The sequence below is a fragment of the Zingiber officinale genome, chromosome 9A (genome assembly GCF_018446385.1).
Source record: "Zingiber officinale cultivar Zhangliang chromosome 9A, Zo_v1.1, whole genome shotgun sequence".
Taxonomy (NCBI): Eukaryota; Viridiplantae; Streptophyta; class Magnoliopsida; order Zingiberales; family Zingiberaceae; genus Zingiber; species Zingiber officinale.
The window spans coordinates 98844947-98869224 of record NC_056002.1 but is presented as its reverse complement, the minus strand read 5'-3'; the positions used below and the strand labels follow the sequence as shown (position 1 = coordinate 98869224).

The 24278-nt window shown below is 40.8% G+C and overlaps 1 long non-coding RNA gene across 2 annotated transcripts; it reads right to left on the bottom strand.

Annotated features, from left to right (window-relative positions):
* Positions 1–20960: 20960 nt before the first annotated feature.
* On the bottom strand, positions 20961–23611 carry LOC122021059. Of its 2 annotated transcripts, XR_006122439.1 has the most exons (4): positions 23171–23611; positions 22982–23077; positions 22738–22855; positions 20961–21019 (listed from the first exon to the last, which is right to left on the bottom strand). It is a non-coding gene; the product is annotated as an uncharacterized LOC122021059 (long non-coding RNA). The 2 variants fall into 2 exon arrangements; XR_006122438.1 differs by lacking the exon at positions 20961–21019 and having other exon boundaries at positions 22462–22855; positions 23171–23604.
* Positions 23612–24278: the final 667 nt, after the last annotated feature.

Below are 24278 nucleotides of genomic sequence, written 5' to 3'. Positions count from 1 at the left end.
TTTACAAAGAATTGTGCTTGACAATAAGTTAACCAATAATTTGGTTACCTTGTCATTCGCCTCATACCTTTGAATTTGTTCTTGACTCCATTTGCTTTTCTTGAGGATCTTGCCTTTTGAATTTCTTGGAGCTTCAAAGCCTTCCATGAGAGCAAATCATTGCTCTATCTCCATCATAAGAAAGTTTTTGATTCTAGATTTCCAAGAATTGAAACTCGTGGATACATATGGTGGAGGCACCCTCGTGTCGAATCTGAATCCATCTCCGAATTCCATTTGAAGTTGAGTTTGATGATGAAGTCTTTGACTTGATAGAATTTGCTTCAACTTCTACACCCTCTAGCCTTGTTGCCCCTTCCGGCAATGATTCCGGTGAAGAGCGGCATCGCTCTGATACCACTTGTTGGGACCAAAATGCAGCTAGAGGGGGGTGAATAGCTCGGCACGATCTCGTGCTCGTCGTTGCTTGCCTCTTGCGATGATGTGTAGCGGAAATACAAGAAAACAAACACACAACGCTAACTCTAGAGATTTACTTGGTATCCACCTCAAGAAGAGGTGACTAGTCCAAGGATCCATACACTCACGCACCCTCCACTATAAAAACACTCCTTCTCGGAACTACTGAAGGTGGAGAAGCCCTACAACCTCACAATACAATAATGAGAAAGAAAGAAGCAAAATACAAATGAATCTTACAAGATTACAATGAAAACCCTAGCTTCTTCTTCTTCTTGTTGCAACTCTCCTCTTGACTTGGATGAGCCTCCAAGAACCTTCAAGAACTGGCGGTGAGGAAGAAAAGATCGCTGTGGAGCTGTGCTGTAATCGCCCGTGGAGAAGAGAGGAAGAGATATCGAAGAAAATGCTCGCCAACGTCTATATTTATGCCAACGGTCAAATCCCAATCGATTGAATTGCTCCCAATCGATTGGGGAGGCTTTGGATCGATCGGCCGATCGATCCAGAACGCCTCTGTGCTCTCTGGAATCGCCCTGAATCAATTTCCCGATCGATTCAAGGCTTCTCGAGCGATTTCCAGCGCTCCAATCGATCGACCGATCGATTGGAGGTTTCAATTGATCAACTGATCGATTCAGAAGCTTACTGTTCACTCAGAAACTCTCCCAATCGATTGATCGATCGATTGGGGGAATTTCAATCGATTACCCAATCGATTCAGCCCATTTCTGTACGAATTATCATCACCCAATTGATTGACCAATCAATTGAACCCCTCAATTGATTGGCCAATCGATTGGAAAGCAGAAAACTGGATAGATCTTGAAATTAGCTTCGTTTCGCATCCAAGATCACCTCATTCCGATATCCGAGTCAAAAGTTATGGCCTTCGGAAGTTTACTACGTCCGAACTTCCTAGTTCCATGGCAACTCCCTATTGGACTTACGATCGCTAAGAAATCGATCAACTTTTGACTCATCTGGACTTTCTCTTTGCCAACTTCTCATTGGACTTCTGATCACCAAGTATGATCCTCCTTAACCCACTTAGATTTATCGTCTCATGCCAAGTGTCCGGTCCTCCATGACCCACTTGGACTTTCACCAGATGTCCGGTCACCCTTGACCCATCTGGTTCTTCGTGCCAAGTATCCAGTCAATTCTTTGACTTACTTAGACTTTTCAACACCAGATGTCCGGTCAACCTTGACCCACCTGGATTTCCACTTGCCTAGCTTCACTCACCAGGTATTCCCATCTGTCTGGCTTTAATCACCAGGTCTTCCCATTTGCCTGGCTTCACTCACCAGGACTTTCCATCTTCCTGGCTTCACTCACCAGGACTTTCACTTCTGCATAGCTTCACTCACTAGGTCTTTCACCTGGCTTCACTCACCAGGATTTTCCTTCTGCCTAGCTTCACTCACTAGATCTTCCCATCTGCCTGGTCAACCTTGACCAGAGGAAAATTGTACCAACAATCTCCCCCAAATGAACGATTGCACTTGCAATCTCCATTTACTATCAGTTTCCATGTATTGTCAAACATCGAAACACAAACATCAAGACTTGAACTTGAGCCAACTCAAGCTTAGTCAATCTGGTCAACCTTGACCCTAGGGAATATTGCACCAACAATTAAGGTATGGTTTTGGTTGGTTAAATGTTTTGTCTTTTAGTCCTAATTCACATATAATTACTCACACAGAAAATTTGTCTATATGTATTTGTTCAGCAAGTGAAGTCATATTTTAAGAATACTAAAGATGATGTGGTGGCACAGGCATTGTTGAAACTGAGTCAGCTAAAGTGAGTCAAATGTTTGTTGAGTTATACACTTACTGTAATGCAAATATATGATGAATTATGTTAATACTTCTATTGTGAACACAAGGATAAATTATATTGGAATTATCTTCTTATTGTATAGTCAAACAAACATTTCATATTGTTGAATAAAATCAACAGTGACTGATTTAGAAGTTGCTATAACACATATAATTTTTGTAACTACTCCAATTATAGCAGCAATAGGCACTATTGATGTAAAACCAAATTTATGGGCATGTTTTTTTTTTGGTTTATGTAAGGCTATGACAAAGTCAATATGGTCCAACGAAACAATTTCATTCAATATGTCATCTTTCCCGTGTATTTTTTTTATTGGACTGTCGACAGAGATGGTGATTACATAAATGCATATTTTGCAATCATTGCAGAGGAAGTCAAATCTTCCAACATACCTTATTGGTCATCTATATTTTATCCTACTGGTTTTGCTATAAGTATAACACCAACTCCTACTACCTAGTTTTTTATTCTCTATATATTCCTCCAACAATGTTTGTGTGCATACACAGGATTTGTTTGCAATAGTAAAATATGAGGCATTTGGTCTATCAACAAGCACTGACACTAATAAGCCAGTCAGATATATATTCTATCCATTAAATAATGTAGACGATCACTGGCACCTACTGATCATAGACCTCCAAGAAACTCATTATATGCATTATAACTCCCTTAGAGCCTCAGAACTCTACACATCTAAGTTTCAAATTCTGTAAGTACCTGACATGTTGAAGAAATCATTATGTAATGGATTTATGCGTGTATTGGTTACTTACAAACTTCATCCTAATGTAGGTGGATTTTTTTTAAAATATGGACCCATCTTACTGTTGGGGCAATTTCCCTAAGTCAAGTTTGAACAGTTTGACTAAGCTTGAGTTGAGTCAAGCTTGAGTCAGGATTTGAGTTTTGATGTTTGACAATATAAGGAGATTGATGGAGCAATCGTCCGGTTATGGAGATGGTCAAAGGGTTGACCAAGTTGATGAGAGTACAAGTCAAGTAGGTCAAGGTTGACAGGAGACTTAACTGGGAAAGTCTTAACTGGATGTTAGGCATTAGGAAAGTCCTAGTGAGGAGCTAGGCAGGAGAAAGTCCTGGTGAGGAGCCAGGCAACGGGAAGTCCTAGTAAGGAGCTAGGCAGGAGAAAGTCCTGGTGAGAAGTCTGGCAATTGGGAAGTCCTGGTGAGGATCCAGGCAACGGGAAGTCCAAGTGTGATCTTGGCAAAGGTTGTAAGTCTAAGCATGTGGTCTTGGCAAGGTAAGTCCTAGTGTGACTTGGCAAAGAGAACTCGATAACTAGGATGAGGCTGAAGGAAGCTTTTGAAGGCAAGGCGTGAAGGATGAGGAGATATCCTAGGGACGCAAGGATGATGGAGGAGGTTAGAAGGCTAGTTTGAGGTTGGTCAAGTGTGGTGGTATAATCCGACAACTAGGATGAGGCCGAAGGAAGCTCCTGAAAGCAAAACATGAAGGATGGGAGATATCTGAGGGACGGAAGGCTGATAAAGGAGGCTAGAAGGCTAGTTTGAGATTGGTCGGGTATGGTCGGATGCTAGGCATGATATACCAACAGGTCATGGATTGACCGGATGTTGGTTTTAGGGGGCTTTGGACTTGATTGGGCAAGTCTATAGGAGCTGGATCGATCAACCGATCGATTGGCTCATTCCCAATCGATCGGTTGATCGATTGGGAGAGCACCCGCGACAAAGGGTTCTCCCAATCGATCCATGGATCGATTGGGAGCCTTTGCTGATCGCACAGAAAGCCTCCCAATAGATCAACCGGTCGATTGGGAGCCTCCAATCGATCGGCTGATTGATTGGGAGGTTGGATTTTTGTGTGATATCTCTGAAAATCGCACGAAACATAGTGAATCGATTGGGAAATTGATTCATGGGATTTCTAGAGAGCACAGAGGCACTCTGGATCGATCGGTCAATTGATCCAAAGCCTCCCAATCGATTGAGATTCGACCGTTGGCGCAGATAAAGGCATTGGCGTGCGATTTCTTCGGTAGAACTTGATTTCTTTCTACACGAGCTTGCAAGGGTGATTTCCACAACATCTCCACAACTCTCCCCGCCAGTCTTGAAGATTCTTGGAGGCACGCCCAAATCAAGAGGCGAGTTACGACAAGAAGAAGAAGAAGCTAGGGTTTCATTGTATAAAATCTTGTAAGAGTTATTTGTATTTGGCTTCCTTCTTGCTTATTGTTGTATTGTGAGCTTGTAAGGCTTCTCCGTCTTTGGTAGTTACCGTAAAGGAGGGGTTTTCATAGTGGAGGGTGTGTGAGTGTGTGGATCCTTGAACTAGTCATATCTTCTTAAGGTGGATACCAAGTAAATCTACATGTTAGCGTTGTAGTGTGTTGTTTCTTGTATTTTCCGCTGCACATCATCACAAGAAGCAAGCAACGACAAGCACGAGATCGCGACGAGCTATTCACCCCCCCCCCCCCCCATCTAGCTACATTTTGGTCCCAACAATTGGTATCAGAGCGAGGTCGCTCTTCTACGGACTAACCGCCAAAAGAGCAAGAAGCTAGAGGAAGAAGAAGATGGAGCTTGATGGACTGCTTGGATGAGATATCCAAATTCCACCTCCTTACGACAAAGAAGACTTCAATTATTGGAGGACGCGGTTAGAAACTTAGTTTCAAATGGATTAGAACCAATGGATTGCATTGGAAGACCCATTTGAAGCTCCTAATGATAAGAAGGGTAAACGCCTCCAACCTCGACATTGGACCGAGGAACAAAAGGAGCAAGCGGAGGCGGATAAGGAGGTAACAAACATCTTGTTAAATTTATTACCTTCTAATATCATTGTGAGTGTAGGTGAATGCACAAGTGCATGTGATCTTTGGAAAAAGATCATTGCTTATCATGAAGACCCTTCACAATTCCAAGGAGTAGAAGAGCCTAAGGAGAAGGGCTCATTGGTCTAAGAAGAGAAGGATCAATTGGATGTTGACACGAGTGCAACATTAGAGAAAGAAAAAGAAGAGGAGGAGAAGGAAGATGAGGAGAGATCTTCTACATCCTCAAGAGAGGAAGAGATGGAAGCATCCATATCCTCAAGAGAAGAAGAAGAAGAAGAAGAAGATGATGCCACCTCCACAACACAAGATAAATCAAATGGAGGATTGAGTGCTATCTCTACAAGAAAAGGTAGATAAATTTGTATTGTAAATAATAAAAATTATATTATTTGTTTTGAGTGTAGGGAGCATGGACACTACAAGAGTAAGTGTCCCAAATTGGTCAAGAAGAAGAGCCAAGTAGTATCCAAGGGCAAGGAGAAGCCAAAGGAGACAATCCCCACAACAAAGAAGAGCAAGGAACATATTGTGTATTTCTTGTGCAACCAAAATGGACATTATCGAAGTCAATGTCCAAAGGGGAAGAAGTCGGTCAAGGTCAAAGGAGGAAACACAAGTCTAGGGGGAGCTTCCAAGGTAAAAACCAAGGTATCATTTAATGAACCTATTCTTTTGACACATGATAAGAAGCATGCTAGAAATAATTCTTATCATTTTAATGCTAATTATCATGAAAGTAGGAAACATGATGGCACTAAGGGTAAATATATTCCTCCTCGTGCTAGATCTATTACACCTAAGGCTAGGAAGGTAGATAATTACTTAGGCAATAACTCTAAGGATTATAGATATATACTTAAAAATAGAAATGCTCAAGGACTCAATGAAAAATCAAAATCTAGGGATTTATGGAGTGAAAATCAAGTCTTGAGGATAAGACTTGATAATTTAGAAAGGACCCTAGCAAGAATGGAAAATATGCTTAGGGGTCAAAATGAGCAAAATCTAGGGAGAACTAGGCAAGAGTCATTCAATGGCCATAGAGGTTTAGGATACAAGCCTAAGGCTAAGAAGGATGTGACTACCTTTCATAGGATTCTATATAGCTATGGGACCAACCCTAGGTGTAAAGGTCAAGTCAAAGATACTAGGGAAGGAATCCCTAAAAGTACTTTTGGCAATACCAATGTGATTAAGACTTCTAAGAAGTCCAACAAAGTCACGAAGAAGGTCACAAAGGAGGTCATCCTTAAAGTTGATCTAGTAAAGGTGACTAAGACTCCAAAAAGGTCAAACAAAGTCACAAAAAAGGTTACAAGGGAAGTTATTCCTAGAAGTGACCTAGTAGAAGTGACCAAGGCTTCTAATAAGCCTAGAAAGGTCCTTAGTAAGGTATCTAGGGAAGTCATCCCTAGTGAGTACCTAGAGCATCCAAGGAGCACCAATAGTTTTGGGTTCCTAGGAGCATATTCTCTACACCCTAGATGGGTTTAGAGAGTGTCAACTCAAATTGGAAGGGTAGTTAACCCAACCTTGTTAAAATTGACACTTGAGAGCATTTTCAAGGTTATTGTTAACCTTTGAAAATGAAAAGGATTATGGGGTTACTCTTTGAAAGAGTAATATATGTGCCAAAATTTGAAGAGTTGAACTTAATCTAAATTTGCACACTTAAGAAAAGTATAAGAAAAATCAAGTTAGAATTTTGATACTTTCTTAAGGAATTAAGAGAAAACTCATGCTTTACTCAAATGTGATTAAGCCTTGAAGAGCAAAAAGGTGCCAAGTTTTGAGGATTTGAAATTAGGTTAACATTGGCACACTTAAAGGAAAATCATAAGAGATACTAAGTTGAGATTTTGGTGTTCTCTTAATGGGCTAAGGGACAATTTAAACCTTAATAAAATTAATTACTTCTTGGAAGAGTAAGTTGTGCCAAACTTTGAGGAATCACACTTAATGTAAGCTGGTACACTTGGAAAAAGGATACGAAATGACTAGTTGAGATCTTAGTATGTTCTTAAGGAACTAAAAGCAAATCTAAATCTTAAGTCTCAACGTTTAATCCTTAAAAGGAGTAATTTGTGTCAAATAAAAATTTGAGAATTGAATTCTTAATTTCAATTGGCACAAATAGAAAAGGGTAAAAGAAATGTCAAGTTGGGTTTTGGCATTTCTTCAAGAAATGGGTAATTTAGGATTAAATTTTAAGGTTTAGCATATGATTAAGGATGCGTAGATAGCCTATCTAGGCATATTTTATTTATGCTAAAATGTTATATTTGATTGCCTATCATATGTCATGACATCATGCGTTGCACTCATTTTTATTATGAAAAACACAAAAATACTATGTCATGTCATACATACATCATGTAGTTATAGCATGCTTTTCTTTTGAAAATTGTTTATTTTGATGTATGCTATTAATCATCAAGTAGTATGTCAATTTCCTTATAATTAAGGACAAAAGACATTTATTATGAATGGTAAATATCCGAACAAGTGGGACTATACCAAATGACATCCTAGGTGGATGAACATAAATTTCATAATGCCTAGATAGATATGCATGATCCCCTAGTTTAGGATAAAATCAAAATATACATCTCACAAAGAACCATAAGGTGACGTGTATGTGTTTTAATACACATTAGATGCAAGTGAGATGTTAGGATGGTGAACAAAACTCAAGATGTTGATTTAGTGCATCTTGTTGAGTTTTAAATTCATCAAAACACATAGTTATGTGTTTTCTAATCATTGGGAAAGCTAATGTACAAGTCATGTGCATTGAGCCCAAGGAATATGGTTAGATATTGGTTTTGAAAATGATTTTAAAATGCTTTTGGAAAACCTTGGTGAAGACTATCTTTTGATAGTGATCATCATTGAATAATTAGACACAAACTTGAAGAAAACACTAAAGTTTTTACAAGTTTTTAAATTTGTGTTAATCTTTGAAAATAAGAAGTATTTTCATAGAAAACTATTTTTCCTTGATAATATATACCCTAAGTAATATCTACATGAAATTTCATGATTTTTAGAATTTTGTAGAATTTTTAGGGAGTTTTTGAAGTTGGCTGAAGTCAACTTTCAGACATATCAGGCATTCAATCGATCACCCGATCGATTGAGCTGTCTCAATCGATCGGGCGGTCGATTGAGAAGGTGTTTTACGCGAACAAAAACGTAGTGGATCGATCCACCGATCGATCCTGCTTCAATCGATCCATTGATCGATTGAAGTGCAAGTTTTGGTTGAAAAAGGCCGTTTTCAGCATTTTAAACCAACTTTAGTCTATAAAACCTTTCCTAACCCCTTGAAACACCTTTATATACATTTAGGGAGAGTTTTCATGATGAAAACAAGGATGGATTGGTTAAGAAAGACTAAGTAGAGGTTTAGATTGAGGTTTAGTTTCAATTCTAAATCTTTGAACCTCCAAACTTATCAATTTGGATTTCCTATATGTTTAGGGTTTCTAAGTCACTGTTGGTGCAATAATAGAGGTTTGACCATGTTTTTAGGGGGAGCTACTCCTTGAATACATGAACATTTACTTTCAAGGACCTTGGAAGGGGGTTAAACTTTCGAGATGGATAATACTCAGGGTCAAGTATTGGGAATAATGGAAGATTAGTTATCTTCGTTGCTAGGATGATAAATGCTCTCGGATGAGCATTGTGAAGAAGATTATTGCTCAAGGAGGAGCATAGGGTTAATGAAGGGGATCGGACCTTCATTGGTAAAGTAAAAAATGCTCTTGGATGAGCATTGAGAAGAAGATTACTGCTCAAGGGGGAGCATTGGGTTAATGAAGGGGATCAGACCTTCATTGGTAAAGCGAAAAATACTCTTGGATGAGCATTGAGAAGACGATTACTGCTCAAGGGGGAGCATTGAATACAATGAATGGGGGTTTCATTGGGGAGTTGATGCATGCTCTAAGATGAGCATTGTGAAGTGAAGTAGAGCTCAAGGGGGAGCTTTGGCGGTAATGAAGAATATGAGATCCTCATTGTAGGGTTGTCAACAATATATGAGGTTGTAAACAACGTAGAGTTAACTCTTATGGAGAAGAGTTTGTTTTCAGTTTTTGATGTGTAACAAAGGGGGAGAATGGAAGGCTATGGGATCTAGCCTTGATATAAAGAAGAGGTTAAGGGTATGGGATTTAGCCTTGGTATAAAGAAGAAGTTAAGGCTATGGGATTTAGCCTTGATATAAAGAAGAGGTTAAGGCTATGGGATTTAGCCTAACTTAGAGGTATTGTCAAACATCAAAAAGGGGGAGATTGTTGGGGCAATTTCCCTAGGTCAAGTTTGACCAGTTTGACTAAGCTTGAGTTGAGTCAAGCTTGAGTCAGGATTTGAGTTTTGATGTTTGCCAATATAAGGAGATTGTTGGAGCAATCGTTCGGTTATGGAGATGGTTAAAGGGTTGACCAAGTTGATGAGAGTACAAGTCAAGTAGGTCAAGGTTGATAGGAGACTTGACTGGGAAAGTCCTAACTGGATGTTAGGTATTAGGAAAGTCCTAGTGAGGAGCTAGGCAGGAGAAAGTCCTGGTGAGGAGCCAGGCAACAGGAAGGCCTAGTAAGGAGCTAGGCAGGAGAAATTCCTGGTGAGGAGCCAGGTAATTAGGAAGTCCTGGTGAGGAGCCAGGCAACGGGAAGTCCAAGTGTGATCCTGGCAAAGGTTGTAAGTCCAAGCATGTGGTCTTGGCAAGGTAAGTCCTAGTGTGACTTGGCAAGGAGAGCTCGATAACTAGGATGAGGTCGAAGGAAACTCTTGAAAGCAAGGCGTGAAGGATGGGGAGATATCCGAGGGACGCAAGGCTGATGGAGGAGGTTAGAAGGCTAGTTCGAGGTTGGTCGAGTGTGGTGGTATAATCCGACAACTAGGATGAGGCCGAAGGAAGCTCCTGAAGGCAAAACGTGAAGGATGGGAGATATCTGAGGGACACAAGGTTGATGGAGGAGGCTAGAAGGCTAGTTCGAGGTTGGTCGGGTATGACCAGATGCTAGGCATGATGTACCAACAGGTCATGGATTGACCAGATGTTGGTTTTAGGGGGCTTTGGACTTGATTGGGCAACTCCACAGGAGTTGGATTGATCAACCGATCGATTGGCTCATTCCCAATCGATTGATTGGGAGAGCACCCACGACAAAGGGTTCTCCTAATCGATCCATGGATCGATTGGGAGCCTTTGTCGATCGCACAGAAAGCCTCCCAATCGATCGACCGATTGATTGGGAGCCTCCAATCGATCGGCTGATCGATTGGGAGGTTGGATTTTTGTGTGATATCTCTGAAAATCACACGAAACATAGTGAATCGATTGGGCAATCGATTCAGGAGATTTCTAGAGAGTACAGAGGCGCTCTGGATCGATCGATCGATCGATCCAAATCCTCCCAATCAATTGGGAGCAATCCAATCGATTGGGATTCGACCGTTGGTGCAGATAAAGGCATTGGCGTGTGATTTCTTCGGTAGAACTTGATTTCTTTCTACACGAGCTTGCAAGGGCGATTTCCACAACTTCTCCATAGCTTTCCCCGCCAGTCTTGAAGATTCTTGGGGGCACGTCTAAGTCAAGAGGCGAGTTACGACAAGAAGAAGAAGCTAAGGTTTCATTGTATAAAATCTTGTAAGAGTTATTTGTATTTGACTTCCTTCTTGTTTATTGTTGTATTGTGAACTTGTAAGGCTTCTTCGCCTTCGGTAGTTACCGTAAAGGAGGGTTTTCATAGTGGAGGGTGTGTGAGTGTGTGGATCCTTGGACTAGTCACCTCTTCTTGAGGTGGATACCAAGTAAATCTACGTATTAGCGTTGTAGTGTGTTGTTTCTTGTATTTTCCGCTGCACATCATCACAAGAAGCAAGCAACGACAAGCACGAGATCGCGACGAGCTATTCACCCCCTCTAGCTATATTTCGGTCCCAACACTTACTACGATATGTAGTATCCAGGGCTACCATCGCTAATGTCAAGAGACTTTGATATATCTATAGTCCCCGGCCCTACACAAGTAAAATCGTAAGTATATGTTTATCCATATTTTTTATACATCTCTACACTCCTGGTTGCAATTAGATTATTAACAGTGTGAAATCTGTTGGTGCGGTTAGCACTAACAGTCTAACTCAGGTTTTGATGAATGACAAAGTATGTTAAGTTAGTTCCATTGTGATCTAACACTTTAACTAAGTGTGTAGGAGAAGCCCAGCAAGGTCGACAGACCGATGTGATAGCTGGCACGAAATCCAGACTGGTCGACGGGCTAACCTGATGTCTGGCACGAAGTCCAGCTAGGTCGACGGGCTAACTTGATAGTTGGCACGAAGACCAGATGAGTCGACGGACTGACCAAATGTCTGACAGGTAAGTTAAGGTAAGTCACTGGAGGGGAGTGACTTGTGAGGGTGCGTTCCCCATTCGAGGGAATAGTAAGCGTCGATCCAACTTAGAACCATTTCGGAAATCTAAGTTGAGATCGTGACTAGATTCCGGTCTCGGTGAGACGGAACCTAATTACTACCCTTTTCTTTAATTGTACTAATTTTTGTTTTGCAGGGTAGTATAATTTGCATTTGCCTCGGACTAATGTTTTCTTGTAGGAAGTTGATTGCTGGAAAATGGGGGTTCGGGTGCCTGGAAAGCAAATTTTATCCCCGCTGTCGTCGCAAAGTGGAGCTCACTAGTTGGCTGGGCTATGTCACGGTCTGGGCACTCAGAAGGGATCTGGGCGCCCAAAGCATCCAATATAAGAAGGTCTCACCACTTCCAACGACTGCTCTACTGCACTGTACTCCTGCGACGCTGCTTCTCTAACAACCTGCTAAAGTTTTCTTTCTTTCATTATTGTCGGTATTTTTTTTAATAGTTCTTGTACTCAATATTGTAATATGATTTTACGAACTATTAGTGATTGCCCAACGAAAGCACTCGGCGCGTGCGGACCTTGGAGTAGGAGTCGACCAAGGCTCCGAACCAAGTAAATTGGTTTGTGTTAGCATTGTTTTACTTTTATTTTTCCGCCGTGCTTACTTAATTTGATACGATAATTTTTTGATCGCTATTCACCCCCTCTAGCGACTTTCACGATCCAACAAGTAGTATGAGAGCAGGTATCGCTCTGATTTAGTGCAACCACCAATCAGACAAAAGGGGTGGATTTTTTTGTTTTCTTTTTCAGCTTTAAGTTTTTCGAAACAATCCAAACTGGTATTGTTGTCTTTTTGGATCTTTTTTTTCGTAGCAAGTTAAACTGAATTGGTGCAACACCAATTCAGTCTTAAAATTTCTTTCTTTCTCTCACACCGCTAATCCAAGACCAAGTCTTGGGATTTCTTTCTCCTTGTTTTTTGTGTGCAAGGTAAAATGTCTCAAATCGAAGGTTTCAACACAGTCCGCCCCCCTCTATTCAACGATGATGATTTCCCCTACTGAAAGAAGCAAATGGAGGTTTATCTAAAGACCGACTTCGACCAGTGGTTTAGCGTCACCAGAGGCTACAAGGCACCAGTCGACAACTCTAGAAATCCACTAGACCCGGAACAGTGAACTCCGGACATGCAAAAGAAAGTCTCAATGGACTTCAAAAATCTCAGCACACTGCAATGCGGGCTAACGAGGGAAGAGCTGAACCGAGTGGGTCCACGCCAAAATGCGAAGGAATTATGGGACAAGCTCGTTGAACTACACGAAGGAATGAGCGACGCCAAGGTAACTAAACATGATCTCTTTTTAAATAGATTATTTAATATTAAGATGTAGGAAAGAGAAACGGCAAGTCAGCTCCACGCGAGGATCAAAGATATCCCCAACAGGCTTCACGCGATAGGCCACCAAATGGAGAACCGTGATTTGATCAGGTATGCTCTAAATGTGTTTCCTCGAAATGCATTGTGGGCATCCATTATGGATGCCTACAAGATTTCGAAGAATCATTCTAAGTTGAAATTAGATGAACTATTTTGCAAACTTGAGTTACACGAGCAAACTAACGCTAGAACTGAGAAAGGTATCACTTTGTTTGCAAGTTTCTCTAAGGAAAAGACAAAGACCAAGCCTGAACCTGAAGATGAGTCTGACCAAAATTCAGAAGACGAAGAGTACCTAGTGAACTTGGTAAGGAAGATGTTCACTAGGAGGAGGAAGAACTTCAGCAGAAAAGATTTACAAAAGATCAACTCCACAACTGAACTAAGAAACGTGACTTGCTTCAGGTGCAATAAAAAGGGTCACTACAAGCACGAGTGCCCAAAATTGAAGAACGAGAAGTCAAAGACAATCAAGAAGAAGGCACTCAAAGCGACATGGGACGACTCATCTTCAAAAGAATCGGAGGTCGAAGATCAGAATCACCAAAGCTACCTCGCGCTAATGGTTCGCGAATCAGAGGGTGAATCGGAAGACGGGTCCAAACCTGAATCGAGCCACGAGTCCGTACTCATTTCAGAAGGTCCCGAAGAGGTATACCTTAGTCTAAATAAGAAATTTTTTAAAGGCATTGCATGTTTAGATAGAAAGTTAAGTACAATTGAAAATGACAATAACATGCTCCTTGAGGAAAACCAAAATCTCAAGGAACAAATCACAAACTCTAATCCAACGTAAGCTTTAACACTTAGGAGGAAAATTCAACACTAAAAGCTTAAATTAATAAATTAAAAGGGCTTTTAGAGAAATTTACATCTAGATCTAAAAATTTAGACCTTATATTAAATAGTCAAAAAAGCGTTTACAATAAATCCAGACTTGGCTACAAGTCTAGTTCAAATAAATCGTTTATATCACTAATAAATCAACATAAATAACAAATTAAAGCTTGGGTTTTGAAAGCATGCTTAACCACGCAAGTAGGAATTAACCAAAATTATATACCCAAAGATAAAATATATTATGTAGAATCAAATAAACCAAATCAAAAGCCAAAATACAAACCTAAACCAACTAAACCAAAAACAAACTATTTTAGAACTTACCAAAAATCAGATTATCATAAAGTTAAATACAATTATAAAAGTAATCAACAGAAACTCAAAATTAAAACCTAAATCAAATTAATAATTCAAGGGGAGACTCCAAAATAGTTGGCACCTCCAAAAATAATCTACTTGACAGGATAACCAAAAACTAACCTACCCGGCAGGGTAATTAGGACTAGTTTAAAAAGGGACAACAGTTTAACTTGACCTACAGTACTGGTGAAGTTTTGGATGATAGTGCGTTAGGGAAACTCTGTCTATGCATGTCATGGAAGATATGGCTTCGACCTGGTGCATTTGGCTTAGTGGAACTAACCGAAGCTACTCCTTACGGATCCTAACTAGTTAGACCAAGATTTTATACTAAGTTCAGTGGATATGACTATTTGGAAAACCTCGAAAGCATGTCTACTCTAATGATGTCCAAGTGACTCATCATAACCCAGAAGTTTACCTAGAGAATGTCTATTTGTTGAACCCAAAGCCAAACCTGAATCTAACACAATGTTAAACCAAACCATAAATATTGAACTTAACTTCATCTCACAAAAATTATAAGTTTCCCTGATTGAAAACATACATAGGGTGAAATGACTAAGGACTTCAAATCGAACCAAATCGAATCGAATCTAATTAAATCAAATTAAAGTAAATAAATTAAAGTAAAATTAAATTAAATGAAATTAAAATTAAATTAAATCAAATTAAAATTAAATAAATGTAAATAAAAAATTATTTTTAAAAATAATTTAACTTAAAAATTATTTTAAAAATTATTTTAAAAATTATTTTAAAAATTATTTTTACTTAAAAAATTAAAAAAAAAAACTTAATTTAACATAAAAATTATTTTAACTTAAAAATTTATCTTAAAAATTAATTTAACTTAAAAATTATTTTAAAAATTTATTTTAACTTAAAAATTATTTTAAAAATTAATTTAACATAAAAAAATTATTTTAAAATTAATTTAACTTAAAAATTATTTTAACTTAAAAAATTGCTTTAAAAAATTATTTTAAAAATATTTTAAAAGTCCTTAAAAATTATTTTAAAAATCTTTTAAATGTTATTTTAAAAATCATTAAAAAATATTTTAACTTAAAATTTAATTAAAAAAAAATAATATACCGGCCAGAAGCCAGGGGCGCGCCCGTCCCTCACCCGGAAGGTGCTCTGGGGCCTTGCCCAGGCACTCTACTCCAGGCGCCCGAAGCCAGATCGAGCGCCCGGAGCGCCCTTTATATAGGGCAGCAAGGGCGCCCCCAAATCCTTTTACCTCCTCCTTCCACTCTTGCCAAGGTTCTCACCGAGCTTTAATGCGAGAGGGATTAAAATTAAAACTTATACTTCCTTCTTTGGTTATTACGCTGTTGTGAGTCAACCGAGGTCATCATCTCTAGTATTTTTATTCACGATGCATCGGTAAACTTTCATTCCTCTTCTAATTTTTTTTAAACATTTCCTATAATTTATTGCTTAGTCTAGCTTTTCTTTGATAAAGTAGGAAACGTCTTAATACTGGTGTTGGACCCTCTATTGCTAGTACTGACCCTAGGTTCCCTACTGAAGAACTTAGGATTAGGTTTGACTCAACCATTTATATGTCTATCTGGACTAGGTGTTTAAATAGACAGTTTTTCTTGCGCTCTTGTATCCCAGCTGTAGAGGTCATTGACTACTACAGCTTGTAGAGCCTTATTTACTGTATCAGTTCAGTAAACATAGGTTTATGTGTTGAACTATACAACAACTTAGTCGAGGTAGATGACCTTACATATACTACTAGAGTAGCTAGTATTGATATCACGCTATCCCCTACCATCATCTAGACCTTTTTAGATCTACAACCATCTACATGCACTTTTCAGTGCTATCCACCTAGGGATCTACCACTTGGTGATCCTTACTCTCATATTACTCTTGATACGATTTATTCGTATTTTTTTGGGGGGGGGAGGGGGGGAGGGAGTACCCACTGTTACCATGTTTAGGTCAGTTTCCCTTCGAGTCCAGGACTATGTCCTCTATAGGGTTTTAGTCTCCTGTATTTTGCCGTTGACCACTCGCGACGTCGCGATGATGCATCCATTTCACTCTTTTTCTCCTTTATGCCTTTTTCCATAAATTAGACATAGATATTAGCCTACATATCTTTCATACTATTATCTACTCAGCCGAAGTCACCACCAGCGGGCGGGTTCATATGTCGTACTGTCATATTTTGACGACATATATTGCCTCCTTACATATTGACGTCACCAAAGGTGATGTCCGAGTTTTGACTGAGTTTGATGTTGTAGGATCTAGGAATTTCTCTTTAGGTGGTATCCATACCGATGATGAGGGTGTCCTGTCCTGATAGAGGGGCACAGCACCAGCCTGACCCAGATGTAGAGTCAGATGCCCAGGAGGAGGAGGCAGAGCAGGATGAGTTTATGATTGCACTATTCGGCGAGACCACTCCTGCTCCAGCACCGCCTCCAGCCCGAGCACCACGTCCCGCTCCTCGCACTCTAGGCGACCAAGTTGCCGAACTCGAGCTATCTATGATGAGTCTCCGTCAGGAGGTCTCCGATTTTCACCGAGGTATGCGGCAGGAGGTCTCCGACTTACGACAGGATATGCGACAGGAGGTCTCCGACTTGCAACGGAATGTGCAACAGGAGATCTCCGACTTTCGACGTGACCTATCTAGCTCTCGAGAGGATGATCAGACACGTTACTCTGAGTTGATGGTGTTGTTACGCTCCTTGGGCTCCGGACCACCTCCTTCATCATCCCAGTAGACTAGGCGTTATTGTATTTTCACTATGACTTTAGTATATTGATTGTAGTATATTTTGAGTTATTGGCTTTAACTTTATATATTGTCGTGTCATGAATATACTAGGATTTTTAATTTGCAAAATTATTTTGAAAAAATTATCTTTAAAATTCTAGGATAATTTTTTTTTATATTTCTCAAAATTCCTTATTTTTAGAATTTTTGAAAATCAACTTTAGCCTTAGAATAGATCAATCCCTTAGAAAGCATGCTCCTATAGATCTAAGGTTTGAGCATCTCACCAACACACTAGAGCTAATTTGTTTGTGTATTTCTGAACTTAGAAAGGGGTGAGATGTATAGGCAGATTGTCTAGACTTAAAAGATGCTTATATTAGTGCATCATTATAAATTTGGGCGTTAAAAATCAAATAAATATTAATCAGATTAAGTATTTCAGCTTAGTCAAATACTAACTGAATACAATCAACTTAACCTGACTAACCAAGTGAAAGCTGCTATCTTTTGATAGTTAGTAAGTAACTTATGGTTAGACAATTAAAGTTTTGTTAATGTCAGCTTCAGGAGGGATTAATTATTTTCATACTTATTATTTTCTCCTCTTTGAAAATATTTTTGAAAAAATTACTTTTGAAAAGTATTTTTCATTTCTTAAAAAAATGTTTTGAAAATTGCTTTAATTTTACAAATTTAATTTTTTAAAAATGGCTTTCAATTTTTTTTTAACTTTCAAAAACTTATTTATTTTTAAAATAACCTTCAAAAACTTATTTTTGAAAATAGATTTCAAAAACTTATTCTTGAAAATGACTTTAAAAAAATCTAGTTTTGAAAATTGACTTGTCTTCGAAAATTGGTTTTAAAACGGCCTTTTACAAACTTATTTTTGAAAATTGATTTTAAAATTGACTTTTACAAACTTATTTTTGAAATTAAACTTTTACAAATTCATTTTTAAATTGACTTATGTTTGAAAATTATTTTTGAAAAATTGCCTTAAGAAACTCACTTCAAGTTTTTGCAAACTTAAAAACTACGTTATTTTGGCAATTATACAATGTTATTTTTTGAATATATGCTGCTTTTCAAAAACTTAGTTATTTTCAAAAAGTTAGACAATGTTGAAAATTTAAAAATCTTTCAAAAATGACTTTTTCAAAAGCTTTAACTCCCCCAAGATAACCTGAAAATTTTATCGAAAGTTTTTGTTGTCAGATTTATTTTCTTTTACGTTACCGTTTTTTTGTCTATGCTTGCTATTCTTTTTTATGGATGCCAAAGGGGGAGGGTTAGGTGGTCTAAGTTAGTTAGCAACAAAATATATAAAATATATAAAACCAAGTCTAACTTAAAAACCAAGTCATTGATTACTACTTACTCTTTGCATATTTTTCACTAACTAAACTCAGGTTGTCATTGCATCAAAAAGGAGAAAGTTGTTGGTGTGGTTAGCACTAACAGTCTAACTCAGATTTTGATGAATGACAAAGTAGGTTAAGTTAGTTCCATTGTAATCTAACACTTTAACTAAGTGTGCAGGAGAAGCCCAGCTAGGTCGACGGGCCGACCTGATAGCTGGCACGAAGTCCAAACTAGTCGACGGGCTGACTTGATATCTGGCACGAAGTCCAGCTAGGTCGACGGGCTAACCTGATAGCTGGCACGAAAACCAGATGGGTCGACGGGCTGACCAGACGTCTGACAGGTAAGTTAAGGTAAGTCACTGGAGGGGAGTGACTTGGTGAAGACGTGTTCCCTGTTCGAGAGAACAGTAGGCGTCAATCCAACTTAGAACCATTTCGGGAATCTAAGTTGAGATCGTGACTAGATTCCGATCTCGGTGAGACGAAATCTAATTACTACCTTTTTCTTTAATTGTACTAACCTTTGTTTTGCAGGGTAGTATAATTTGCATTTGCCTCGGACTAACGTTTTTGATCCTGTCCGAAAGCTGAATCAACGGACGCTGGGCACGTGGCGCTCTCCGGGTCGCTGACGTAGATCGTCGACTGATCGTACGAACCTCCGACGAACCTGCACAGAAGTCGGGCCGGGAAGGGGTTCTCGGCGGTGACCCTCCGACGCTCAAGTCAGGCAAGCTAACAGTGAAGAAGTGGCTCCAAAAATTGTAGAACGCATACCTCCGGCGAAGTATAAGGCTCCTTATATAGAGCGGTGAAAGAGCTCACGCACACCTACCGAGGCAAATACGTGTCCTTAGCACATACCTCGGTATGTGTTTGTCAGAAAGCTTACCTGACACCATACTGCTACAGTCCAGGCATGTCTTCGATGGGACAGCAGAACACCTTGCCGCCAGATTTGGAGTATGGCCTAGTCATAGGACTTGACAGCAATCATAAGATGTTCCTTGTCCTTTTCTCCCTACTCCATGTCGGGGCGTCCGGCCGGCCGGCACTCATCTCCCGTCCGGCCGGCCGACACTCATCTCCCGTCCGGCCAGCCGGCACTCACATCACGTCCGGCCCTCCATATGCATCCAGATGTGGGAGATCCCTGTGCTATGGGACCGCTAGCAAGATGTTACCTTATGTCTACTACCGAGCACGACTTCCGCCGCCTTCACATCGTTCAATCGAAGCCGAACCCGACCGCCGGGCGCCTGCCATCGCTATTCACCGGCCGACACGAGGTCGGCCCATCCTTCTCCGGCCGGTCGACCGGTCCGCCTCTCGGCCACCGCCCTTGACTACGTGGCGTTGACCTCAAACGGGGTCCTCGTTTCAACTGCTTGATCACTTGCCTCCCTCAAGTCTAGTCAAGGAGGCGAAGTCCGACCGATCGACCGCCGATCGACCGAGTAACCATCACGCATTAGTCCGCTCGGCCAGGCTTAGGGATGCACATCCGTTCGGCGGTGTCTTACCCGTGCCTTGTATTCCCTTGGAATCCATGCCGAATCATCTCCCCTACTGCCAATCACGTGCGCTACGCGCGGTAAGGGGCGCTCATTAAATGTGACCCGTGTCCTGCTGACACGTGGCGATCTTGCTTCTGTCAGTGTATGGTGGTGGCGTTACGCCCGATGGGACAGCCGCCGTTGAAAATGAGCGGTTGGATGATCGCCTCGTTCTTCACGACCTGAATCGGACGTTTGAGGTCGTTCGAGGCTAACGCTATAAATCTCGCGACCTCTTCTCTCCGCCGCATTCTTGCTTCGTCGACCTTCGACTTCCCGCTGTTCTTTCTGCTCCGGCGACCTCGTGTCTCAGCTCCCCGACGACCCCGAGGCCCCTTTCGATCATCCCTTTTGCTCGTAAGCCTTCCTTTTCCTCGTTCCCTCCCTCTTCTTTTTTCTGTTAGCTGTCCCCTTCAGTTTGCCACCTTTTCTTTCTTGTTCGAACCCTTCTTTTTGTCTCGAATTCTTTACTGTGTTTCGACCATGACTAGCACTTCCCAGCCGACCGCCGGCGCTCCTGGTCTTTGGTACACGACCATGGAGAGCCGGTTTGACGAGGAGGGCGCGCTGCGCCTCGCTCGGACTTATGAAATCCCTGCCGACCACTACATAGTATTAGCCACCCCCGCCGACCGGCCTCATGAACCGCCGCCCGGCACTGTCCTCTTTTTTCGAGATCAATTTTTAGCCGGGCTACGCTTTCCTCCACATAAGTTTTTCTTACAAGTGTGCACCTATCGCTCCCGCTCGGTCAACTATCTCCTGTACGGGTGACAATATGAATCTCAGTATACATATATCTATACCTCGGCCACACTCGGCCGGAACAATACACACAAATAGTAAACAATCCACGCAGTTATATTCAACATTTCTACACAGATATAATATGAACAATCCACGTAGTTATATAAAGAAAAGATCATATAGAAATCAACGAAGATATACGTACACATCCTACTCCACTACAACGAAGAAACGAAATCCACGAAGTAATGAAATATTCGCAGCGGAAAACAAAGTAACAAACCCGAATGTTCGATATAAAGTCCACAATACAAACCCACATCACAAGTATACGTATAAGAGCGAATACAGAAAACGATATCTAGAAATCCTCGCGACAAAGGGGTTAGCGACTGGATTATCTCCCGACGGCCTCAACCTGAAAAATAGTAACAACGGGGTGAGTTCAAAGAACTCAGCAGGTAATCCAATAGACATGTACAGCAATATATAACTACCAGTAATATCCTAAGGTACAACCTCCTAAACCATAAAGCCTATAGTACAATCTCCTATCAGTATAACACATATGCATAACTGAATAAAATGCAATAACCAACAATAGGCATGTAACACAGTCTACTGCACAAATAATAAGAAATGCGATACTGAAATAAACTGTACTCACCTGCGAGGCTTGGGCAAATGACTGTGGACACAGACAAAGATAGTCAGAGCAAAAGCATGTATCCTGTATGCATGTCAATCATATGCAATCACCAAAATGCATCAATCATAAAGAATGCAATCTGCGCATATGATGCAATATGACATGGTCACCCCTGACGCCAGTCAGCCGTCTCACACGCGATGGCGAGACCGAGTGGGTAGGGCTGTGACACCGTGCACTCTGTCGTCACTACCCCTGATGAGTGACCGAGTGGACGGGATGCTGTCGGAGTACACCGATCCTCCTACCTCAGACATAGTGAGGGAGCGCAATGCTCTCATCTCCCAGACGCACGACGGGAGGGATCCCTACCGCAACCTCACCAGATCGCTACCCATGAGCACCTGTGCACCACCGAGCAACCCGCCATACACACCCGAAGTGCCGCCACTACCCACGCAGTGGTCACGCCGTGCACCCTCACGTAGCCTACCGACGAGCTCAACAATAATGGAGTCGTCAATCACCCAGCATGCAATCATGCAATATGGTGCGTGCGGCTACATTATGTCATACCTGAACATATCCTCCTCCATATGCGTAGGTGCCAATAAAACTAACGCATATGTATAACAATGATCTAAGCAATGCAAATCCAACAACATATAACAAGTATCTCCAGCGACTAATCAAGTGTAGATAAGCATCATAAATATCCATCTCTATGAACATATATACACATGGCAAAAGATAAAAGTATCCAGCTCTAAAGTAAAGCAACTAACAGAAGAAGCATGTGATAGGTATCAACTAAGCTACGACTAGGGAAGAGATAAATCTACCATCTACCACTAGTAATTATATATATACTATACATATCACAAGACAGTATCAAAAGATAAGTCAAAGGGTACCCGCCTCCAATAGAAGGTACAGTCAATCCAAATCCGAATCCGAGACGCCCGTCTCGAATCAGAGTCTTGCGTCAAACAACATATATATTTTTTATTTAGCTAAATCCCAAGAATAGCCAAATAAAATCCCTAAAATCAAATTAGGGCAAAACCCTAATCAACATAACCACAACTTACCTAACTAAACCTAATGGTCGACTAGGGTTAGTTACCTAATCCCTAATCACCAATTTGATTAGAAATCCAAACTTAGATTAGATCCAATAGTTAACTAGGGTTAATTGCTTAACCCTAATTATTCCATTAGATTAAATCTACGTAAATAAATCTAATCATAATCAACAACTAGTAATCCAATTACTCCTAATTCAAATCTACACATCATGTATCAACTAACGATACACTAACCATCATACTAATCACCATCTAAATCTAATTACAACCTCCAATCAAACATACACATAAACACCTATCATAACCGTAAATCTAAATATGATCTACCACATGGATCAATTACTCTAATTCATATCATAAACCTAAATTAACTAACCTACAGCAAGATCAAAACCATACCTCAATTCCACAGCTACTGTGGCTATTGGGACAAGAGGATTGTTGCTACCGAGACCAAGAAATTGCTGGAATCAAGAACTCACAGCATTCAATTTGAAATCCACAGAGCAGGTCCTCACTGGAATAAATCGGACGAAGCAATGAATTAAACTGGAATTCATTGATCAGATTACGATTGAAGATCACAGAGCAAATAATAGATCACACCATGGAAACCATAGATCAAACAACAACCTAATCTTACCTCAACCGATTGTCTGCAGGAGGTGTCGCCCGATTCGATTCTATGTTCCCGGAATTCCTCTGCCCCTCAATCAACAAGGAGAAAGGGATCTACGACCTAACCCGAGATCGCCAACCATCAATGAGGAAGAGAGCAAGAATCGGAAAAGAAGATTCGAACTAAGGCACAAATCAGAGAGTCGAAGGATACCAAAGACCCGACTTAGCTTTAACCCCTTCGAAGCTCCAAGATCCACTCCTCGCCGGCAACACCAAGAGACGGGGAAAGAATCGCCAATCGCCAAGAACTGGTGCGTCGGTGATCTAGGGCAGAGACATGAGAGGAGGAGGGAGGAGAGGATCGAGCCGCCCGGTAGCCAGGGACCCTGACGTTGGTGAGACTCCAGAGAGGAAAACCTCCGCCGGCGGTGAGCTCGCGGAGATCGGCGACAACGCGAGAGAGATTCGGTGGAGAGGAGAAGAGATCGAGAAGAAGGGTCGGGGAAGAGAAGGTGGATCGGCGGTTTTGGGGAAGAAGGAAATAAAGAAAAAGAAAAAGGAATTTATATAATAAACATTTCCTCACTTAAACGGGTATCCCAAACAGGCTTAATCCGAACCCGCCGATCGATCCCCTCAAAACTCTTCGTACGAGCTCCGAAAAATTCCCAGAAAATTTCTAAAAATTCCGGAAAAATTTTATAAGGCTATTTCTCAAATAACCCTATTATTTAAATTTTCGAGATCTCACATCCTCCCCTACTAATAAAAAAATTTAGTCCCCAAATTTCGCTATAACCAACAGCAAACACTATAATATAACCAAACAGTATAAATGCTGAAAGAAACTCAACCCACATACCTCAAGTAAAAAGATGAGGGTACCGAGCTCGGATCGTATCCTCCAGCTCCCAAGTAGCCTCCTCGTCAGAATGATGCTGCCATCCGACTTTAACCACTTGACAGCCTTGTTTCGGCACCGACGCCCTACGGTCCGAATCCGCACCTAACCTCCTCGGTAACATCAGTCAATAGGAATGATATATCCGATGTAATACGTGCCGATCGAATACGATCTCCTCAAAGATAGATACATGGAATACATCGTGAATGCCGCCTAGAGATGGTGGTAGGCTGCATCGAAGCTACCGCTCCAATCCTCTCCAAGATCCGGAATGGTCCAATATATCGGGAGCTAGCTTACCTCTGACACCAAATCTCTTCACCCTTTCGTGGGTGAAACTTTAAGAAATACATGATCACCAATGGAGAACCTGTGGGTCTCCGCCTCGATCAAGATAACTCTTCCGACGGTCCCG